This window comes from Hyla sarda, chromosome 1, assembly GCF_029499605.1.
Source record: "Hyla sarda isolate aHylSar1 chromosome 1, aHylSar1.hap1, whole genome shotgun sequence".
In the NCBI taxonomy this organism is placed as follows: domain Eukaryota; kingdom Metazoa; phylum Chordata; class Amphibia; order Anura; family Hylidae; genus Hyla; species Hyla sarda.
In genome coordinates, this window is record NC_079189.1 from 462,262,808 (window position 1) to 462,284,896 (window position 22,089).

Genomic DNA, 22,089 nt, shown 5'->3' on the forward strand with positions numbered 1-22,089 from the left:
AAAAAATTGCACGATCGGAAATATGATCAAGAGTGGCCGTGACGAAGAAGCAGAACAAAGAACAAAATTAGTTAAACAAATGTATACCAATAGGTAATCACAAATGGGTATCGTGCTCTATATTCAATCAAATGATCACTGACAAAAATGTGTCAGATTGGGCGGTGTTCACATTGCGTTTAGGCAGTTTGTCTCTTGTAGGATTCCTAATGTGGTTTATGCCCTGAAGTGTCCCTGCGGCATGTACTAATTGGGAAGACCAAGAGGCAGCTGCTTATCAGAATTAAGGAACATCTGCGTTCCCTACGCACTGGGATCGGTGCGACAAAATTTATTGCACATATGTATGCCTGACATTTGAACGCCGCGTCTAAAGCGTTAATAGCGCGCGGCACCACGATCGCTGCTGCGTGCGATCAGCCCCGGGTCCTGGCTTCAGTTACATGCCGGGACCAACCGATATGACACGGGGTCACCGCGTGACCCCGCATTATATCGCGGGGAGCCGGTAAAGGACGTAAATATACATAAATTTTCCAGCATGTAGTTATGATTTTTGTCAGTGTCAAGTACAACAAAATCAAACCTACATAAGTAGGGTATCATTTTAATCGTATGGACCTACAGAAAAAAAATAAGGTGTCATTTTTACCGAAAAATGTACTGTGTAGAAACGGAAGCCCCCAAAAATTACAAAATGGCGTTTTTGTCGCACAGTGATTTTTTTTTTTTTTTTCTGTTTCACCGTCGATTTTTAGGTAAAATGACTGATGTCATTACAAAGTAGAATTGGTGGCAAAAAATAAGCCATCATATGGATTTTTAGGTGCAAAATTGAAAGAGTTATGATTTTTTTAAAGGTAAGGAGGAAAAAAATGGAAGTGCAAAATTGGAAAAACCCCGGGTCCTTAAGGGGTTAAGTAGATTTGTAAATTACTTCTATTAAAAAAATCTTAATCCTTCCAGTACTTATTAGCTGCTGAATACTACAGAGGAAATTATTTTCTTTTTGGAACACAGAGCTCTCTGCTGAATCACGAGCACAGTGCTCTCTGCTGACATCTCTGTCCATTTTAGAAATGTCCAGAGTAGGAGAAAATCCCCATAGCAAACATATGCTACTCTGGACAGTTCCTAAAATGGACAGAGATGTCAGCAGAGAGCACTGTGTTTCAAAAAGAAAATAATTTCCTCTGTAGTATTCAGCAGCTAATAAGTACTGGAAGGATTAAGATTTTTTAATAGAAGTAATTTATAAATCTGTTTTAACTTTCTGGCACCAGTTGATTTAAAAAAACAAAACAAAAAAAAAAAACTGAGTACCACTTTAATAGGGATAGGCTTCATAGAAAAAAAAAAAAAAACATACAGCATTGAATTGCATGTTGACTAATGCCAGAAGTCTGAGCAATAAAACTGACGAACTGGAGTTGATAATGTCTGAGGAGAATTATGACATGGTGGGCATAACAGAGACTTGGTTGGACGATAGCTGTGACTGGGCGGTCAACACACAGGGTTATAGTCTATACAGGAAGGATCAGACAAAACGGAAAGGGGGAGGAGTTTGTCTTTATGTAAAGTCCAGTCTGAAGGCCGCACTGCGGGAGGATATATGGGAGGGAAATGATAATGTGGAGTCATTATGGGCATTATTTTTTGTACATCTGACCATTCAAAAACTGGGTCTACAAGAACATGCCAGTGTAAAAAAAACTGAAGATTTTGAATTTTCTCCTTCAATTTGCTGCTATTCCTGTGAAACACCTAAAGGGTTAACAAACCTTATGAATGTCATTTAGAATACTTTGAGAGGTGCAGTTTTTATAGTGGGGTCATTATAGGGGGGGGGGGTTCTAATAGGGATCGTCCGATATTGATTTTTTTAGGGCCGACACCGATAATCGGTGAACTTTGAGGCCGATAGCCGATAACTTATACCAATATTCCGTTATATAGGTATAAGCCGATTTTGTTTTAAAATCAACTGGTGCCAGAAAGTTTGCCAGAAAGTTACAGATTTGTAAATTACTTCTATTAAAAAATCTTAATCCTTCCAGTACTTTTTAGGGGCTGTATACTAAAGAGAAATCCAAAAAAGAAATGCATTTCCTCTATGTCATGACCACAGTGCTCTCTGCTGACCTCTGCTGCCCATTTTAGGAACTGTCCAGAGCAGCATATGTTTGCTATGGGGATTTTCTCCTGCTCTGGACAGTTCCTAAAATGGACAGCAGAGGTCAGCAGAGAGCACTGTGGCCATGACATAGAGGAAATGCATTTCTTTTTTGGATTTCTCTTTAGTATACAGCCCCTAAAAAGTACTGGAAGGATTAAGATTTTTTAATAGAAGTAATTTACAAATCTGTTTAACTTTCTGGCACCAGTTGATTTTAAAACAAAATCGGCTTATACTGATATACCGGAATATCGGTATAAGTTATCGGCTATCGGCCTCAAAGTTCACCGATTATCGGTGTCGGCCATAAAAAAAATCAATATCGGATGATCCCTATTAGAACCCCCCCCCCCCCCCCCCCTATAATGACCCCATTATAAAAACTGCACCTCTCAAAGTATTCTAAATGACATGCATAAGGTTTGTTAACCCTTTAGGTGTTTCACAGGAATAGCAGCAAATTGAAGGAGAAAATTCAAAATCTTCAAATTTTTTACACTCGCATGTTCTTGTAGACCCAGTTTTTGAATTTTTACAAGGGGTAAAAGAAGAGAAATCTTCCTAAAATGTGTAACCCAATTTCTCTCGAGTAAGGAAATACCTCATGTGTATGTCAAGTGCTCTGTGGGTGCAGTAGAGGGCTCAGAAGGGAGGGAGCGACAGTGGGATTTTGGAGATGAGTTTTTCTGAAATAGTTTTGGGGGGCATGTCACATTTAGGAAGCCCCTATGGTGCCATAACAGCAAAAAAAAAAAAAAAAAAACACATGGCATACTATTTTGGAAACTACACCCCTCAAGGAACTTAACAAGGGGTCCAGTGAGCCTTAACACCCCACAGGTGTTTGACGACTTTTCGTTAAAGTTGGATGTGTAAATGATTTATTTTTATTTTTTTCACAAAAATGCTGGTTTTCCCCCAAATGTTAAATTTTTACAAGGGGTAATAGGAGAAAATGCCCCCCAAAATCTGTAACCCCATCTCTTCTGAGTATGGAAATACCCCATGTGTGGACATCAAGTACTTTGCTGGCACACTACAATGCTCAGAAGAGAAGTCACATTTGGCTTTTGGAAAGCAAATTTTGCTGAAATAGTTTTTGAGGGGCATGTCGCATTTAGGAAGCCCCTATGGTGCCAGAACAGCAAAAAAAAAAAATAAATAAAACAAACACATGGCATACTATTTTGGAAACTACACCCTCAAGGAACGTAACAAGGGGTACAGTGAGCCTTATCACCTCATAGGTGTTTGATGACTTTTTATTTAAATTTGGATGTGTAAATGAAGAGAATTTTTTTTCCACTAAAATGCAGTTTTTTCCCAAATGTAACATTTTTACAAGGGGTAATAGGAGAAAATGACCCCCAAATTTGTAACCCCATTTCTTCTGAGTATGGAAATACCATGCCATTGAGCTTTTGGAAAGAGAATTTGTTTGGAATAGAAGTCGGGGGCCATGTGCATTTACAAAGCCCCCCGTGGTGCCAGAACTGTGTACCCCCCCCCCCCCCACATGTGATTCCATTTTGGAAACTACACCCCTCACAGAATTTAATAATGGGGGAAGTGAGTATTTATGCCCCACTGGCGTTTGACAGATCTTTGGAACAGTGGGCTGTGCAAATTAAAAATTACATTTTTCACTTTCACGGATCACTGTTCCAATACATTACATGAGGGGTGTAGTTTCCAAAATGGGGTCACATATGGGGGGTCCATTGTTCTGGCACTATGGGGGCTTTGTAAACACACGTGGCCTTCAAGGGCATGCTGGGAGATGTGGTTATGCAACAGCGGGAGGTACACAACTACAACTCCCAGCATGCCGAGACAGCTGTTTGCTGTTTGGGCATGCTGGGATTTGCAGTTTTGCAACATCTGCACAGTGATCTCCAAACTGTGGCCCTTCAGATGTTGCAAAACTACAAATCCTAGCATGCCCAGACAGCAAACTGTCTGTAATTAAGAAATTAAAAATGTCGATCAGGAAAAAGCAAATATATTAAACAAATTCTTCTCCACTGTAATCACTGAGGAAAATGAAATGCCAGGTGAAATACAACTTAATAAGGTAAACTCCCCAGTACAGGTCACCTGTCTAACCCAGGAAGAAGTACAGTGCTGTCTATAAAAAATCTAAATAGACAAATCACCAAGTCCAGATGGCATTCACCCCCGTGTTCTAAAGGAATTAAGTAATGTAATAGACAGACCCCTATTTTTAATATTTAGGGATTCTCTAGTAACAGGAACTTCCCCAGGACTGGTGCATGTCAAATGTGGTGCCAATATTTAAAAAGGGGCCAAAAGGTGCCCCCAGAAATTATAGACCTGTTAGTTTAACCCTCCATGACCACATATCAACATGGCTTTATGAGGGATTGGTCCTGTCAAACTAACCTGATCAGCTTTTATGAGGAGGTGAGCTCCAGACTGGACCAGGGGCAATCGCTGGATGTCGTATATCTGGATTTTTCCAAAGCATTTGATACGGTGCCACATAAAAGATTGGTGCATAAAATGAGAAGGATTGGGCTGAGGGAGAATGTGTGCAAGTGGGTAAGTAACTGGCTCAGTGACAGGACCCCCCCCCCCCCCCCCCCCCCCAATACACAAAGTGGTAAAATCAATCACTTATCCACAACATAATGAGTGGCTGTAGCTGCAAAGTTTCACAGAAGTTCTGATATGAATTAAACCAAAGGGAGAAAATAGACATTTATTTTTCTCCAGGCCACAGCATGGCATCAGCAGCTACATCAAAAGAATTTTTTTTTAACTCACTGAAGTGTTGCCCCCTCAAAAAAAAACTGCTGCCCTTGGCATAGGCCCGTAGGTGCCTGATGACCAATACAGCCCAGTCCACACTCCTAGGACCATGTAAACTGCATTGCCGTTCCATAGACAGCAATGCATTTCTATGCGAGATGGGAATGCAGTCTGCACTGCCCTTTGGGATCTCCAGCGGAAATTTCTGCCAGATATTCTGTGGTGTGAACCTGGCCTTAGCTCAGTGCTTATAGTTCCTTAGCAATATATAGTATAGATGGTGGGACAAGCTCCAAGGATATACAGTCATGGCTCTAAATGTTGGCACCCCTGAAATTTCTCCCAGAAAAGGATTGCAGTAACACGTTTTACTATGCACATGTTTATTCCCTTTGTGTGTATTGGAACTAAACCAAAAAAGGAGGAAAAAAAGCAAATTGGATATAATGTCACACCAAACTCCAAAAATGGTCTGGACAAAATTATTTGCACCCTTTCAAAATTGTGAAAAAATAAGATTGTTTCAAGCATGTGATTATCCTTTAACCCCTTAAGGACCAGGCCAGTTTACACCTTAAGGACCGGAGCGTTTTTTGCAATTCTGACCACTGTCACTTTAAACATTAATAACTCTGGAATGCTTTTAGTTATCATTCTGATTCTGAGATTGTTTTTTCGTGACATATTTTACTTTAACATAGTGGTAACATTTTGTGGTAACTTGCATCCTTTCTTGGTGAAAAATCCCAAAATTTGATGAAAAAAATGAAAATTTTGCATTTTTCTAACTTTGAAGCTCTCTGCTTGTAAGGAAAATGGATATTCAAAATATTTTTTTTTTGGGTTCACATATACAATATGTCTACTTTATGTTTGCATCATAAAATTTATGAGTTTTTACTTTTGGAAGACACCAGAGGGCTTCAAAGTTCAGCAGCAATTTTGAAATTTTTCACAAAATTTTCAAACTCACTATTTTTCAGGGACCAGTTCAGTTTTGAAGTGGATTTGAAGGGTCTTCATATTAGAAATACCCCATTATAAAAACTACACCCCCCCCCCCCCCCCCCAAAGTATTCAAAATGACATTCAGTAAGTGTATTAACCCTTGTAGGTGTTTCACAGGAATAGCAGCAAAGTGAAGGAGAAAATTCAAAATCTTCATTTTTTACACTCGCATGTTCTTGTAGACCCAATTTTTGAATTTTTGCAAGGGGTAAAAAGGAGAATATTTTTACTTGTATTTGAAACCCAATTTCTCTCGAGTAAGCACATACCTCATATGTCTATGTTAATTGTTCAGTGGGCGCAGTAGAGGGCTCAGAAGGGAAGGAGCGACAAATGGTTTTTGGGGGGCATGTCACCTTTAGGAAGCCCCTATGGAGCCAGGACAGCAAAAAAAAACACATGGCATACCATTTTGGAAACTAGACCCCTCGGGGAATGTAACAAGGCGTAAAGTGAACCTTAATACCCCACAAGTGATTCACGACTTTTGCATATGTAAAAAAAAAATTATAATTTTTTTTACCTAAAATGCTTGGTTTCCCAATATTTTTACAATTTTAAAAAGGGTAATAGCAGAAAATACCCCCCAAAATTTGAAGCCCAATTTCTCCCGATTCAGAAAACTCCCCATATGGGGGTGAAAAGTGCTCTGCTGGTGGACTACAGGTCTCAGAAGAGAAGGAGTCACATTTGGCTTTTTGAAAGCAAATTTTGCTCTGGGGGCATGCCGCATTTAGGAAGCACCTATGGTGCCAGGACAGCAAAAAAAAAAAAACACATGGCATACCATTTTGGAAACTAGACCCCTCGGGGAACGTAACAAGGGGTAATTTGAACCTTTAATACCCTACAGGTGTTTCACGACTTTTGCATATGTAAAAAAAATATATATATATTTTTTTACCTAAAATGCTTGTTTTCCCAAAAATTTTACATTTTTAAAAAGGATAATAGCAGAAAATACCCCCCAAAATTTGTAACACAATTTCTCCCGAGTACGGCGATACCCCATATGTGGCCCTAAACTGTTGCCTTGAAATATGACAGGGCTCCAAAGTGAGAGCGCCATGCGCATTTGAGGCCTAAATTAGGGACTTGCATAGGGGTGGACATACGGGTATTCTATGCCAGTGATTCCCAAACAGGGTGCCTCCAGCTGTTGTAAAACTCCCAGCATGCCTAGACAGTCAACAGCTATCTGGCAATACTGGGAGTAGTTGTTGTTTTGCAACAGCTGGAGGCTCCGTTTTGGAAACAGTGGCGTACCAGACGTTTTTCATTTTTATTGGGGAGGGGGGCTGTGTAGGGGTATGTGTATATGTAGTGTTTTTTACTTTTTATTTTATTTTGTGTTAGTGTAGTGTAGTGTTTTTAGGGTACAGTCACACGGGCGGGGGTTCACAGTAGTTTCTCGCTGGCAGTTTGAGCTGTGGCAGAAAATTTGACGCAGCTCAAACTTGCAGCCGGATACTTACTGTAATCCTCCGCCCATGTGAGTGTACCCTGTACGTTCACATTGGGGGGGGGGGGGGGAACATCCAGCTGTTGCAAAACTACAACTCCCAGCATGTACGGTCTATCAGTGCATGCTGGGAGTTGTAGTTTTGCAACAGCTGTAGGCACACTGGTTGTGAAACACCGAGTTTGGTAACAAACTCAGTGTTTTGCAACCAGTGTGCCTTCAGCTGTTGCAAAAGCTACAACCCCCAACATGTACGGACAGCGGAAGGGCATGCTGGGTCTTGTAGTTATGCAATAGCTGGAGGCATACTACTTTGGCTGGGGATGCTGGGGATTGTAGTTATGCAACAGCTGGAGACACACTGGTTTGCTACTTAACTCAGTGTGCCTTCAGCTGTTGCAAAACTACAACTCTCAGCAGTCACCGACAGCCAACGGGCATGCTGGGAGTTGTAGTTATGCAACCACCAGATGCACCACTGCAACTCCGATCATGCACTTTAGCTGTTTGTGCAAGCTGGGAGTTGTAGTTACACAACAGCTGAAGGTACACTTTTCCATAGAAAGAATGTGCCTCCAGCTGTTGAAAAACTACAAGTCCCAGCATGCCCATAAGGGAATGCTGGGAGTTGTGGTGGTTTGCCTCCTGCTGTTGCATAACTACAGCTCCCAGCATGCCCTTTTTGCATGCTGGGAGCTGTTGCTAAGCAACAGCAGGAGGCTGTCACTCACCTCCAACGATCCAGCCGCATGAGGTCAGTCCCTCGTCGCCGCTGCTCCTGGGGCCCCGATCCCAACATTAACGCCAGGGATCGGGGTCCCCAGCACCCGGGGTGCACGTCCCGCACCCGCTCACGTCCTCCGGAAGAGGGGCGGAGCGGGTTGCGGGAGTGACACCCGCAGCAGGCGCCCTGATTGGTCGGCCGGTAATCCAGCCGACGAATCAGGGCGATCGTGAGGTGGCACCAGTGCCACCTCACCCCTGCTGGCTATGGTGACGGCCCCGATCAGCCAATAATTCCGGGTCACTGGAGACCCGATTGACCCGGAATCCGGCGCAGATCGCTGGACTGAATTGTCCAGCAATCTGCGGCCATCGCCGACATGGGGGGGTCATCATGACCCCCCTGGGCGATATGCCCCGATGCCTGCTGAACGATTTCAGCAGGCATCGGGCACCGGCTCCGCTCCAGATGGTTGCGTGGGGCCGGTAAAACACATGACGTTCTCGTACGTCATGTGTCCTTAAGGACTCGGAAATGGAGACGTATGAGAACGTCATGTGTCCTTAAGGGGTTAAACTCTCCTGGGGTAAGTAACAGGTGTGGGCAATATAAACATCACACCTGGAAGCAGATAAAAAGGAGAGATGTTCACTTAGTCTTTGCATTGTGTGTCTGTGTGTGCCACACTAAGTATGGACAACAGAAAGATAAGTGAACTGTCTTGGACTTGAGAACCAAAATTGTGGAAAAATATCAACAATCTCAAGATTACAAGTCCATCTCCAGAGATCTAGATTTGCCTTTGTTCACAGTGCGCAACATTATCAAGAACTTTGCAACCCATGGCACTGTAGCTAATCTCCCTGGGCGTGGACAGAAGAGAAAAATTGATGAAAGGTGTCAACGTAGGATAAGCAGCCCCAAACAAGTTCTAAAGATATTCAAGCTGTCTTCAGGCTCAGGGAGCATCAGTGTCAGCGCGAACTATCCGTCGACATTTAAATGAAATGAAACGCTATGGCAGGAGACTCAGGAGGACCCCACTGCTTACACAGAGACATAAAAAAGAGAGACTACATTTTGGCAAATTGAACTTGAGTAAGCCAAAATCCTTCTGGGAAAACTTCTTGTGGACAGATGAGACCAAGATAGAGGTTTTTGGTAAAGCACATCGTTCTACTGTTTCCAAAAAACGGAATGAGGCCTACATAGAAAAGAACACAGTACCTAAAGTGAAATATGGTGGAGGTTCAATGATTTTTTTTTTTTTTTTTTTTTTTTGCTGGCACTGGGTGCCTTGAATGTGTGCAAGGCATCATGAAATCTGAGGATTACCAACGAATTTTAGGTCCCACTGTACAGCCCAGTGTCAGAAAGCTGGGTTTGCTTCCGAGATCTTGGGTCTTCCAGAAGGTCAATGACCCCAAACATACATCAAAAAGCACCCAGAAATGGATGGCAACAAAACACTGGAGAGTTCTGAAGTGGCTAGCAATGAGTCCAGATCTAAATCCCATTGAACACTTGTGAAGAGATCTTAAAATTGCTGTTGGGAAAAGGCGCCTTCCAATAAGAGAGACCTGGAGCAGTTTGCAAAGCAAGAGTGGCCCACCATTCCGGCTGAGAGGTGTAAAAAGCTTATTGATGGCTATAGGAAGCGACTGATTTCAGTTATTTTTTCCAAATATTAAGTTAAGGGTGCCAATAATTATGTCCAGCCCATTTTTGGAGTTTAGTGTAACATTATGTCCAATTTGCTCTTTAGGTTTAGTTTTAATACACACAAAGGGAATAAACATGTGTATAGCAAAATATGTGTTACTGCAATCCTTTTCTGTGAGAAATACTTCATGATAAATGTATCCTTTAAACCACGTTAATCTGAGCTACTATGGCTAAAGTCTAACCCATGGCTGGAAAACAAAAGTAAACAAGAACATCCGATAACACAAGGTGAGGTGATAAGCCAGAAACATAGTAGACAGAGTAAAAGTCTTAGTAATGAATACACTATGAACAAGCAAAGACAGAGGTCACCAGTCCTATTTTTTTCCAGACCCTCAAATTCTGCATCTGACCCAACAGGTGAGGAAATACCATAAAGAAAGGGTTCATGACAGTACTCTGTGAGACGACCTCCTCTTCAGGACAGGAATCTCTCGGATAGCTTTAAAAGGTAACTATTACATTTATTATTATTTAAAAAAAGTAACTCATAGTAATTAATGTCCAGATGCTGAAACCCCCAGCATTGCTAAAACAAAAAGGCAGTAATTGTTTATTTATGTTTGGCTTTGCTTTGAGAATAGTGTGAGCAGTGGATTTGTGGAAGGTCTTCTGCATCACTCAGCTTCAGTTTATTCATGCTAAAGATTAGCGGAGGTCTGAGCACCTTGACCCACACAGATGAAAACTTTTGATGTGTCATACAGGTACACCCTCGCGTCCTGGTACTTAAGGGCAGAGGGCGTACCTGTACACCCTCCATATTTCCGATCACCACAGCTCTCTGGGCAGTGATCGGACCGGGAGACCACCCCAATGTCGGCGTTCGTCAAAACTGCAGACCCTCCAGATGCTGCAAAACTACAATTCCCAGCATGCCCAGACAGTCATGGATGCTGGGCGGTGTAGTTCTGCAATATCCGGCACCTTCAGATGTTGCAGAACTAAAACTCCCAGCATGCCTGGACAGTCTGGGCATGCTTGGAGTTGTAGTTTTGCAACATCTGGAGGGTTACAGTTTGGAGACCACTACTTGGCGGTCTCCAACCTCTTCTTCCCCAGTTGTTGCATATCTACAATTCCTAGCATGCCTTTTGGCTGTCAGTGCATGCTGGGAGTTGTAGTTTTGCAACAGCTGTAGGCACACTGGTTGGGAAACACTGAGCTAGAGTCTGTTTCCTAACTCAGTGATTCCAACCCGTGTGCCTCCAGCTGTTGCAAAACTACAACTCCCAGAATACTGGAAGTTGTAGTTTTGCTACAGCTGGAGGCACACGGGTTGGAATCACTGAGCTATAGAGTCTGTTTCCTAACTCTTTGGTTCCCCACCAAAACTACAACTCCCAGCATGTGCGGTCTGTCAATGCATTCTGAAGGTCTTGGGTGCCCCCCCCCCCCCCAAAAAAAAAAAACTCCCAGCGGAAGACTCACTGTGAAACCCCGCCCATTGAATTTACCATGAAAACACTACACTACACCTACACAAAATAAAAAGTAAAACACAACATACTGACCTTTACACGTTCCCCCCCCCCCATTAACCCCTTAAGGACCCAGCCATTTTACACCTTAGGACCCGGCCATTTTTTGCACATTTGACCACTGTCACTTTAAACATTAATAACTCGCTTTTAGTTTTAGTTACATGCTTTTAGTTATCATTCTGATTCCGAGATTGTTTTTTCGTGACATATTCTACTTTAACATGGTGGTAAATTTTTGTTGTAACTTGCATCCTTTCTTGGTGAAAAATCCCAAACTTTGATGAAAAATTAGAAAATTTAGCATTTTTCTAACTTTGCAGCTCTTTGCTTGTAAGGAAAATGGATATTCCAAATACATTTTTTTTGATTCACATATACAATATGTCCACTTTATGTTTGCATCATAAAATTTACGTGTTTTTACTTTTGGAAGACACCAGAGGGCTTCAAAGTTCAGCAGCAATTTTCCAATTTTTCACACAATTTCCAAACTCACTATTTTTCAGGGACCAGTTCAGGTTTGAAGTGGATTTGAAGGGTCTTCATCTTAGAAATACCCCACAAATTACCCCATTATAAAAACTGCACCCCCCCCCCCCCCAAAGTATTCAAAATGACATTCAGTCAGCGTTTTAACCCTTTAGGTGTTTCACAGGAATAGCAGCAAAGTGAAGGAGAAAATTCACAATCTAAATTTTTTACACTCGCATGTTCTTGTAGACCCAGTTTTTGAATTTTTACATGGGGTAAAAGGAGAAAATTTATACTTATATTTTTAGTCCAATTTCTCTCGAGTAAGCACATACCTCATATGTCTAAGTAAAGTGTTCGGCGGGCGCAGTAGAGGGCTCAGGAGCGACAAGGGGATTTTGGAGAGTACGTTTTTCTGAAATGGTTTTTGGGGGGCATGTTGCATTTAGGAAGCCCCTATGGTGCCAGAACAGCAAAAAAAAAAAACACATGCCGTACCATTTTGGAAACTAGACCCCTTGAGGAGCGTAACAAGGAATAAAGTGAGCCTTAATACCCCCACAGGTGTTTCACAACTTTTGCATATGTAAAAAAATTAAAATAAATTTCACAAAAATGTGTGTTTCCCCCCCAAATTTCACATTTTTGCAAGGGTTCATAGCAAAAAATGCCCCCCAAAATTTGTAACCCCATCTCTTCTGAGTATGGAGGTACCCCATAAGTTGACCTGAAGTGCACTACGGGCGAACTACAATGCTCAGAAGAGGAGTCATATTTGGCTTTTTGAGAGCAAATTTTGCTCGGGGGGCATGTCGCATTTAGGAAGCCCCTATGGTGCCAGGACAGCAAAATCACCCCCACATGGCATACCATTTTGGAAACTAGACCCCTTGAGGAACGTAAAATGGGGTACAGTGAGCATTTACCCCCCCACTGGTGTCTGTCAGATCTTTGGAACAGTGGGCCGTACAAGATTTTTAATTTGCACAGCCCACTGTTCCAAAGATCTGTCAGACACCAGTGGGTGTAAATTCTCACTGCACCCCTCATTACATTCCGTGAGGGGTGTAGTTTCCAAAATGGGGTCACATGTGTTTTTTTTTTTTTTTTGCGTTTGTCAAAACCGCTGTAACAATCAGCCACCCCTGTGCAAATCACCTCAAATGTACATGGTGCACTCTCCCTTCTGGGCTTTGTTATGCACCCCCAGAGCACTTTGCGCCCACATATGGAGTATCCCGTAGTCGGGAGAAATTGCATTACAAATTTGGGGGGGCTTTTTTCCCTTTTACCTCTTGTCAAAATTAAAAGTATAGGTCAACACCAGCATGTTAGTGTAAAAAATTTATTTTTTTACACTAACATGCTGGTGTAGACCACAATTTCACCTTTTCATAAGGGGTTAAAGGAGAAAAAGCCCCCCAAAATTTGTTAGGCAATTTCTCCCGAGTGCGGCGGTACCCCATATGTGGCCCTAAACTGTTGCCTTGAAATACGACAGGGCTCCGAAGTGAGGGAGCGCCATGTGCATTTGAGGCCTGAATTAGGGATTTGCATAGGGGTGGACATAGGGGTATTCTACGCCAGTGATTCCCAAACAGGGTGCCTCCAGCTGTTGCAAAACTCCCAGCATGCTTGGACAGTCAACGGCTGTCCGGCAATACTGGGAGTTGTTGTTTTGCGACAGCTGGAGGCTCCATTTTGGAAACAGTGGCGTACCAGACGTTTTTCATTTTTATTGGGGAGGGGGGCTGTGTAGGGGTATGTGTATATGTAGTGTTTTTTACTTTTTATTTTAGTTTGTGTTAGTGTAGTGTTTTTAGGGTACAGTCACACGGGCGGGGGATTACAGCGAGTTTCCCGCTGCGAGTTTGAGCTGCCGCGCAAAATTTGCTGCATCGCAAACTTGCAGCCTGATACTCACTGTAATCCCCCTGCCCATGTGAATGTACCCTGTACATTCATTGAGGGGAGGGGGGGGGGGTGGAACCTCCAGCTGTTGCAAAACTACAGCTCCCAGCGTGCACAGTCTATCAGTGCATGCTGGTAGTTATAGTTTTGCAACAGCTGGAGGCACACGGGTTGGGAATCACTGAGTTAGGAAACAGACAATGTTTCCCAACCAGTGTGCCTCCAGCTGTTGCAAAACCACTACTGCCAAACATTCTCAGGCATGCTGGAAGTAGTAGTTCGGCAACATGTTTAGAGCCAGATGTTGCCGAACTACAACTCCCAGCATGCTTGGAGTTGTAGTTTTGCAACATCTGGAGGACTACAGTTTGCAGACCACTAATACAGTGGTTCCCAATCTGTGCCCTTCCAGATGTTGCAAAACTACAACTCCCAGTATGCCAAAACTGTCCAGGCATGCTGGGAGTTGTAGTTCTGCAACATCTGAAGGGCCAGATGTTACAGAACTACAACTCCCAGCATGCCTGGACAGTAAGGGCATGCTGAGGATGTGTAGTTTTGCAACATCTGGAAGGGCACAGTGGTCTCCAAACTGTGGACCTCCAGATGTTGCAAAACTGCAACTCCCAGACGCCAAGGGCTGTCTGGGCATGCTGGGAGTTGTAGTGTAAGGGGACCAGATGGAGCAGTCCAGATCGCTTTACGGTGGTCTGGACTGCTGCAAAGGTCCCGCAACGCTGCCGAAGATCCACTCATCCGTCGCCACCGCTGCCATCTCTGCCGCCGGGATCCAGGTCTTTAGGGACGAGGTAAGTACCGGGGCTGGGCCCCAGCACTCCCCCGTCCCCCGCCGCGTCCTCCGGTCTTCCTCCCGTTCTCTCAGGGGCCGGGCAGGGCGGGAGGAAGTAACCGCCCCCCCTGTGATTGGTCGGTTAGCTAACCGAGGAATCGCAGGGGATAGGAGGAGGTGGCCGGCTTGCCACCTCGCTCCTATACTTTAGCATGGTCCTGGCTGTCTGTGACAACCGGGATCATGCAAAATTACCGGGCGGTCTGGTCCCAGAGACCCGACCAGCCCTGTAACGCTGCAGATCGATTTCCCTCGCGATTTGCGACGATCGCCGACATGGGGGGCCGACATGGCCCCCCCTCGGTGTTTGCACTGGATGCCTGCTGAAGCATTTCAGCAGGCATCCGCTTCCGATCTCTGCCGTACGGGGTCCGTAAAGCCCAGGGTGCGGGGACGTCCCCGTACGTCCTGGATCCTTAAGGGGTTAAAAATGAAAAGCATCTCATATGACATTGTTTCCTTAACGGAGCCTCCAGCTGTTGCAAAACAACTACTCTTAGTATTGCTGGACAGCCGTTGGACTGTCCTGGCATGGCTGGGAGTTTTGCAACAGCTGGAGGCACCCTGTTTGGGAATCACTGCGTAGGGTTTGAGGAGACATGCGCCATCTTGTATCTGGTCAGCCCCTGTTGCAAATTCCCTAATTTAGGCTCTCCTCACTTTGAGCCCTGTCATATTTCAAGGCAACAGTTTAGTGCACATATGGGGTATCGCCGTACTCGGGAGAAATTGTGTTACAAATTTTGGGGGGTATTTTCTGCTTTTACCCTTTTAAAAATGTAAAATCTTTGGGAAAACAAGCATTTTAGGTTAAAAAAAATTTTTTTTTTTACATATGCAAAAGTCGTGAAACACCTGTGGGGTATAAAGGTTCACTTAACCCCTTGTTACGTTCCCCGAGGGGTCTAGTTTCCAAAATGGTATGCCATGTGGGTTTTTTTTTGCTGTCCTGGCACCATAGGGGCTTCCTAAATGCGGCATGCCCCCAGAGAAAAATTTGCGTTCAAAAAGCCAAATGTGACTCCTTCTCTTCCGAGACCTGTAGTGCGCCAGCAGAGCACTTTTCACCCCCATATGGGGTGTTTTCTGAATGCTAAAGGAACGTAACAAGGGGTATAGTGAGCCTTAACACCCCACAGGTCTTTGACGATTTTTGTTAAAGTTGGACTTGAAAATTAAAAATGTGTTGTTGTTTTTTTTTTTTCCTTTAATGCTGGTTTTACCCCAAATTTTTCATTTTCACAAGGGTAAGAACATACCCCATATGTGGATGTAAAGTGCTCTGCTGGTGAACTACAAGGCTCAGAAGAGAAGGAGCGCCATTGAGCTTTTGGAGAGAGAATTAGGCTGGAATTGAAGGCCATGTGTGTTTACAAAGCCCCATGGTGCCAGAACAGTGGACCAACCCACATGTGACCCCATTTTGGAAACTACACCCCTCACAGAAAGTAATAAGGGGTGCAGTGAGCATTTACGCCCCACAGGTTAACCCTTTACGCCCCACTCCTGTTAACCCTTGAGAAAATGAAAAATTTAGGGTAAAACCAGCATTTTATTTGAAAAAAAAATTTTTTTTTTATTTTTACATCCCACTTTAACGAAAGTTAGTCAATCACCTGTGGGGTGTTAAGGATCACTATACCCCTTGTTACATTCCTTGAGGGGTGTAGTTTTCAAAATAGTGTGCCATGTGTTTTTTTTATTTTTTTACTGTTCTGGCATCATGGGAGTTTCCTAAATGCGACATGCCCCCCAAAAATTATTTCAGCAAAATTTGCTCTCCAAAAGCCCAATGTCCCTCCTTCCCTTCTGAGCCCTCTAGTGCACCCACAGAGCACTTTACATCCACATATGAAGTATTTCCTTACTCGAGAGAAATGGGGTTACAAATTTTGGGGGGCATTTTCTTCTATTACTCCTTGTGAAAATGAAACGTTTGGGGTAACACAAGCATTTTAGTGCTAAAAATCTAATTTTTAATTTTCACTTCCCACTTTAACAAAAGTTTGTCAATCACCTGTGGGGTATAAAGGCTCAATTTACCCCTTGTTACGTTCTTTGAGGGGTGTAGCTTCCAAAGTAGTGTGCCATGTGTTTTTTTTTTTTTCCCTTTTCTGGCATCATGGGGTCTTCCTAAATGAGACATGCACCCCCAAAAAACATTTCAGCAAAATTCGCTCTCCAAAATGCCATTGTTGCTCCTTCCTTTCTGAGCCCTCTAGTGCACCCACAGAGCAGTTTAAATCCAAATATGAGGTATTTCCTTACTCGAGAGAGGAAAAAGGGCCTTTTTACCTTTTACCCCTTGTAAAAAAAAAAAAAAATGGGGCTACAATAACATGTTAGTGTAAAAAATGGAGATTTAGATTTTTCTCCTCCATTTTGCTGGTATTCCTGTGAAACACCTAAAGAGTTAAACTTTCTGAATGTCATTTTGAATACTTCGAGGGGTGCAGTTCTCATAATGGGGTCCATTATAGGGGATTTCCATTATAAAGACCCTCATGGTAACTGGTCCCTGAAAAATTCAGATTTTGAAATTTTTATGAAAAATTGGAAAATTGCTTTGAAGCCCTCTGATAGCATCATAAAGTTGAATTATTTTTTTTTTTTTTACTTTTTAAAGAAAACATAAAGTTAACATATTGTATATGGGAAACAATATATAATTTAATTGACATGTCCCTTTTCCTTACAAGCAGAGAGTTTCAAAGTCAGAAAAAATGCAAAATTTAAAAATTTTTCCTGAAATTTTTGAATTTTTCACCAAGAAATGATGCAGGTATTGACAAAAATGTATCACTAACATAAAGTAGAAAAGGTCACGAAAAACTATCTCTGAATAAGCATTAATAAGGATGCTTTTACTTATAAATGTGAAAGTGACAGTGGTCAGATTTGAAAAAAATGCTCCCGTCCTTAGGGTCATAATGGGCTCCATCCCCAAGGGGTCACATTTGTAGGATCTGTGAGAACCTCAAAAGCTTCTGTGCCCACTTCAGTTCTGGAGGAGTGACCCTTCTGAGAGTCAGTAATTCATAAAATACTGAGCTCCTGAAGGGGTGCAGCCCTTAACTTCTAATGGTTCCATTGCAGGAAAAGGAATGATTCCTTCAATAAAATTAATTTCACTATTACTACAACTATGATATTGACAATTATAAGATTTATCTAAACTGGCTAAATCTAGACTAATTTTGCAGAATATGGAGATTCTGAAATGTCTTGTTTTACAAAAAATAAAAAAACTTGCAAGCTGAAAATAATCCACAGTAATACAAGGGTCACACGTGCTGTATCCTGCTGCGTATTTTCTGCTGCTTATTTTTCTTCCCATTAAAGTGAACGGGTGGCAAAATCAGCTTTGTATTTTGCTATCCATTGACTTCAAAGAGTAGGAAAATATGCAGCAGCAAAATACGGCACATGTGACCCTGTCCTTATAGTTTCGTATCAAAAGTAGCAATTTTAGTTGCTGGTGGGGGAACATGTTCTTAGTAAGATTAGAGTTTAGCTTATCCGCCCCAGGGGATCCCAATATGGTACATTGATTGTATTTATTTCGTACACTGTTTCTGACAACATACCTACTGGCTTTATGTGCTATTGATAAAACATAAAAAAGACCTAGAAAACAAAAGCCACAGAAGCAATCTCGGAATTGTGGGGCCATGGAGGCCACTGAATATAAAGATCTTACTAAATTGTTGTCATACAAACTACCTGAATCCCTAGGACTGTACTTTCCCCAAGAACCCATGCTTTCTGAGCACTCATAGAGAATTCAAGTACAGTGGTCCCTCAACATACGATGGTAATCCGTTCCAAATGAACCATCTTTGTTGAAACCATCGTATGTTGAGGGATCTGTGCAATGAAAAGAATAGGAAGTTCTACTCACTTGTCCCCGCCGCTCCCGACCATCACCGCTGCCCTGGATGTCGCCCTCCATCACTGTTGCCGCGTCCCCGGGGTGTCCCCGACGCTCCGGACGTCTTTGCTTCCCCGGGATCCTCGCTCTCCATCGCTGCCATCACGTCACTACGCACGCCGCTCCTGTTGGATGACGGGACGGCATGCACGGCGACGTGATGACGACGGCGCGGCGATGCAGGGAATCCCGATGATGACGCTCCGGAGCCCCGAGAACAGGTAGGAGACCATCACTGGAGCACACGGGGCACCGTAAACGGCTATCCGGTGGCAGCTGAAGCAGTCTGCGCTGCTGGATAGCAGTTTATGCGATGGCCCCGACATACAAAAGTATCGTATGTTGATGCTGCCTTCAACATGCGATGGGCTCTGAGAGGCCTTCGCATTTTGAAATTATCGTATGTCGGGGCCATCGTAAGTCGGGGGGGGGGGGGGGGTCACTGTATTTACCAGAACAGATGTCAGTATTAATGGTTCTCAAGGTTCAGTTCTCCTACTATTGATTTAGCTTTAATGTGAGTTCTGTTGCAGATCTGCACTTTTCCCCATGCTAGTCAGGACAAGGGAAAGGCAATGAGAAACCCGCATTAGAGCAAGAGGTATGTTTGCCTTTTAACCCTTTCAGGACCGAGCCATTTTTTTTTTTTTTATTTAATTTTTATTTTTCCTCCTCTCCTAATAGACATAACTCTTTTATTTTTCATTCTAAAACCTCATATGAGGGCTTGTTTTTTGCATCACCAATTGTACTTTGTAATGACATCACTCATTTTAAATCCAAATGTACAGTGAAACAAACAAAAAAAATGTTGTACTTTAAAAAATTTCAAATTTTTGGACGAAAATTAGTATGCTTAGAATTGTCCTCTTCTTACCCCTGGGCTAATTTTTTTGCGCCATGATCTGTAGTTTATCAGGATCATTTTAGTTTTGATGGCACCTTTTTGATCATGTTTTATTTATTTTTGTTCCTATATGAGTTGACCAAAAATACACATTTCTGGATTTTGGAATTATTTTACACTTGTGCCTTTGAGTATGCAGTTTAATTAACATTATATTCAATAGTTCGGACATTCACACACACGGCAATACCACACGTTTGTTTGTTTTTGTTTTTTACATTTTTATTTGGGAAAAGGGTTGATGCCAGTCATTGGCTCGATCAGTGATGGCCAGTTTAGTGAAGAATTGTATGTCTGGAAGAGTTCTGGGTCCCAGTTGCTAATAGCAACCGGGATCCACTGGGTATAACATGTGCTCAGCTGCTGAGTGCGTGTCATACACCAGAAGCCTGCAGAGGACGTGAATACACCTCAATAAGGAGTTAATGAGGTTTCAACCTCCATGAGGCGTGCATTCTCCTCTGATATATAATAGAATAGTTTTTCTCTTGAATTCTGTACAAAACCTGTGAGAATTCTCCATTTACCTACAGATAAAATTGGAGAATTTCAGGGAAGACACATTATGGATGACCCATATTATGCCCATGGGCATAAAGACCAATAACTCAAAGCGCTTTTCTGCGACTTTTAATCGATGGCCTATCCTTAGGATAAATAATATCTGATTGGTAGAGGTCTGTCACTCTTTACATGTCATTGAGTGACTGCAGAAATAAAAATGACAAAGTAATGGCAGGCGTTTAAGGTAATTGAGTCGCCCAATAAGGACCCAATGGAAGCTGTTGCCCATGTCATGCAGTGAAATCAGTCTGACTAATATAGTGCCTGAATACTTGGTTTTCAGCAGTGTAACCTTTAACAATTAGCTAGTTATTAATAGACCTATGGACAGTCTCTTTAACTGAATATGTATTAAATGGATTGTCCAGTTTTTTTTTTATTAATTTTTTATTTTTTTTATTTTTTTAAGGCCCCAAATTCATTCAAATAACAAACTAACAAAATTAACTCTCTGATGTTGTGCTGATTCCCCATTCAGACTACCACTGGCATCCTTATTGTCTTATATGACACACATCACTTAACTGCCGCACCCTCATTGGTCACATTCTATACTTTGGGCATCATGGCTCCCATCACTAAGCCATGATGCTTTGAGTAGGGCACATGACCACTGATTGGTTGCAGCTGTCATGTGATGTCTGCTCCTGAAAGAATGAGGATTAGTGTATCAACTCAGGATCGGAGAGGAAATTGTCAGTTTGATATTTGCATGTCTGCATTTGGGTCCCTTTAAAAAAAATAAAGCCTGGATTACCCATTTAATGTAAAACATTAATGGAGAATAAAATGTTATCTTATTTCTTTGAGCTGTGCTCTTAATCAGATTTTATGGGAGGAACAGCGCTCCACGTGTGTATTTTCATCATAACAGACACCAAGCAGATGTGAACTGAGCCATTTTAATGCTATAAGTCTGCAGTCCCTTTCATGTTCGTAGCACCTGCACCTCCAAACATCTCTAGAATTTCACTTTTTCTTTCTTTCTTTCTTTCTTTCTTTCTTTCTATTTTTTTACTAATGGGCCTTCCCTTCTCTAAACTCTCCCCTCTCCAATCCATCCTAAATGTAGCAGCTATACTCCCCTTCCTCTTCAGCGGTTAGACCACTGTTTCTCCCTTGTGCTAGTCACTTCTAGTGTTAATTTTCGCAGTCATATTTAAGTCAACAAAAAAATTTAAGTTTAGTCGACGAAATCTCCAGCAGATTTATTTTTGTTGATGGAATCTCCAAATTTATCGGGTTTAGGAACTACACTGCTCAAAAAAATAAAATAAAAAAAGGAACACTGTAAGATAACACCTCCTTGGTCTGAATGAATGAACTAATCGTATGAAATACTTTCTTCTTTACATAGTTGAATGTGCTGACAACAAAATCACACAAAAATTATCAATGGAAATCAAATTTATCAACCCATGGAGGTCTGGATATGGAATCACACTCCAAATCAAAGTGGAAAACCACACTACAGGCTGATCCAGCTGTGATGTAATGTCCTTAAACAAGTCAAAATGAGGCTCAGTAGTGTGTGTGGCCTCCACGTGCCCGTATGACCTCCCTACAACGCCTGGGCAGGCTCCTGATGAGGTGGTGGATGGTCTCCTGATGGCTGTTCTCCCAGACCTGGACTAAAGCATCCGCCAACTCCTGGACAGTCTGTGGTGCAATGTGGCGTTGGTGGATGGAGCGAGACATGATGTCCCAGATGTGCTCAATTGGATTCAGGTGTGGGGAACGGGCAGGCCAGTCCATAGCATCAATGCATCGTCTGTCTCATGTGCTCAGTGGGAACCTGCTTTCATCTGTGAAGAGCACAGGGCGAATTTGTGGAGAATTTGCCAATCTTGGTGTTCTCTGGCAAATGCCAAACGTCTTGCACGGTGTTGGGCTGTAAGCACAACCCCCACCTGTGGACATCGGACCCTCATACCACCCTCATGGAGTCTGTTTCTGACCGTTTGCGTGGACACATGCACATTTGTGGCCTGCTGGAAGTCATTTTGCAGGGCTCTGGCAGTGCTCCTCCTTGCACAAAGGTGGAGGTAGCGGTCCTGCTGCTGGGTTGTTGCCCTCCTACAGCCTCCTCCACATCTCCTGA

At 42.7% G+C, this 22,089-nt stretch overlaps 1 protein-coding gene across 7 annotated transcripts in view; it reads left to right on the forward strand.

Annotated features, from left to right (window-relative positions):
- B3GNT4 (UDP-GlcNAc:betaGal beta-1,3-N-acetylglucosaminyltransferase 4) overlaps positions 1-22,089 on the forward strand; it is a 97,552-nt gene that overhangs the window by 13,681 nt on the left and 61,782 nt on the right. For 3 of the 7 annotated variants that reach the window (XR_008847108.1, XR_008847106.1, XM_056535162.1), the window contains exon 2: positions 10,231-10,321. The exons of 1 other annotated variant lie outside the window; for it this stretch is intronic. The gene's annotated coding sequence lies outside the window, so the exon portion shown is untranslated. Of the gene's footprint in view, positions 1-10,201; positions 10,322-19,050; positions 19,119-21,345; positions 21,695-22,089 lie in introns of those variants that run through there. 3 more of the 7 variants (XR_008847107.1, XM_056535173.1, XM_056535183.1) reach the window with 3 other exon arrangements.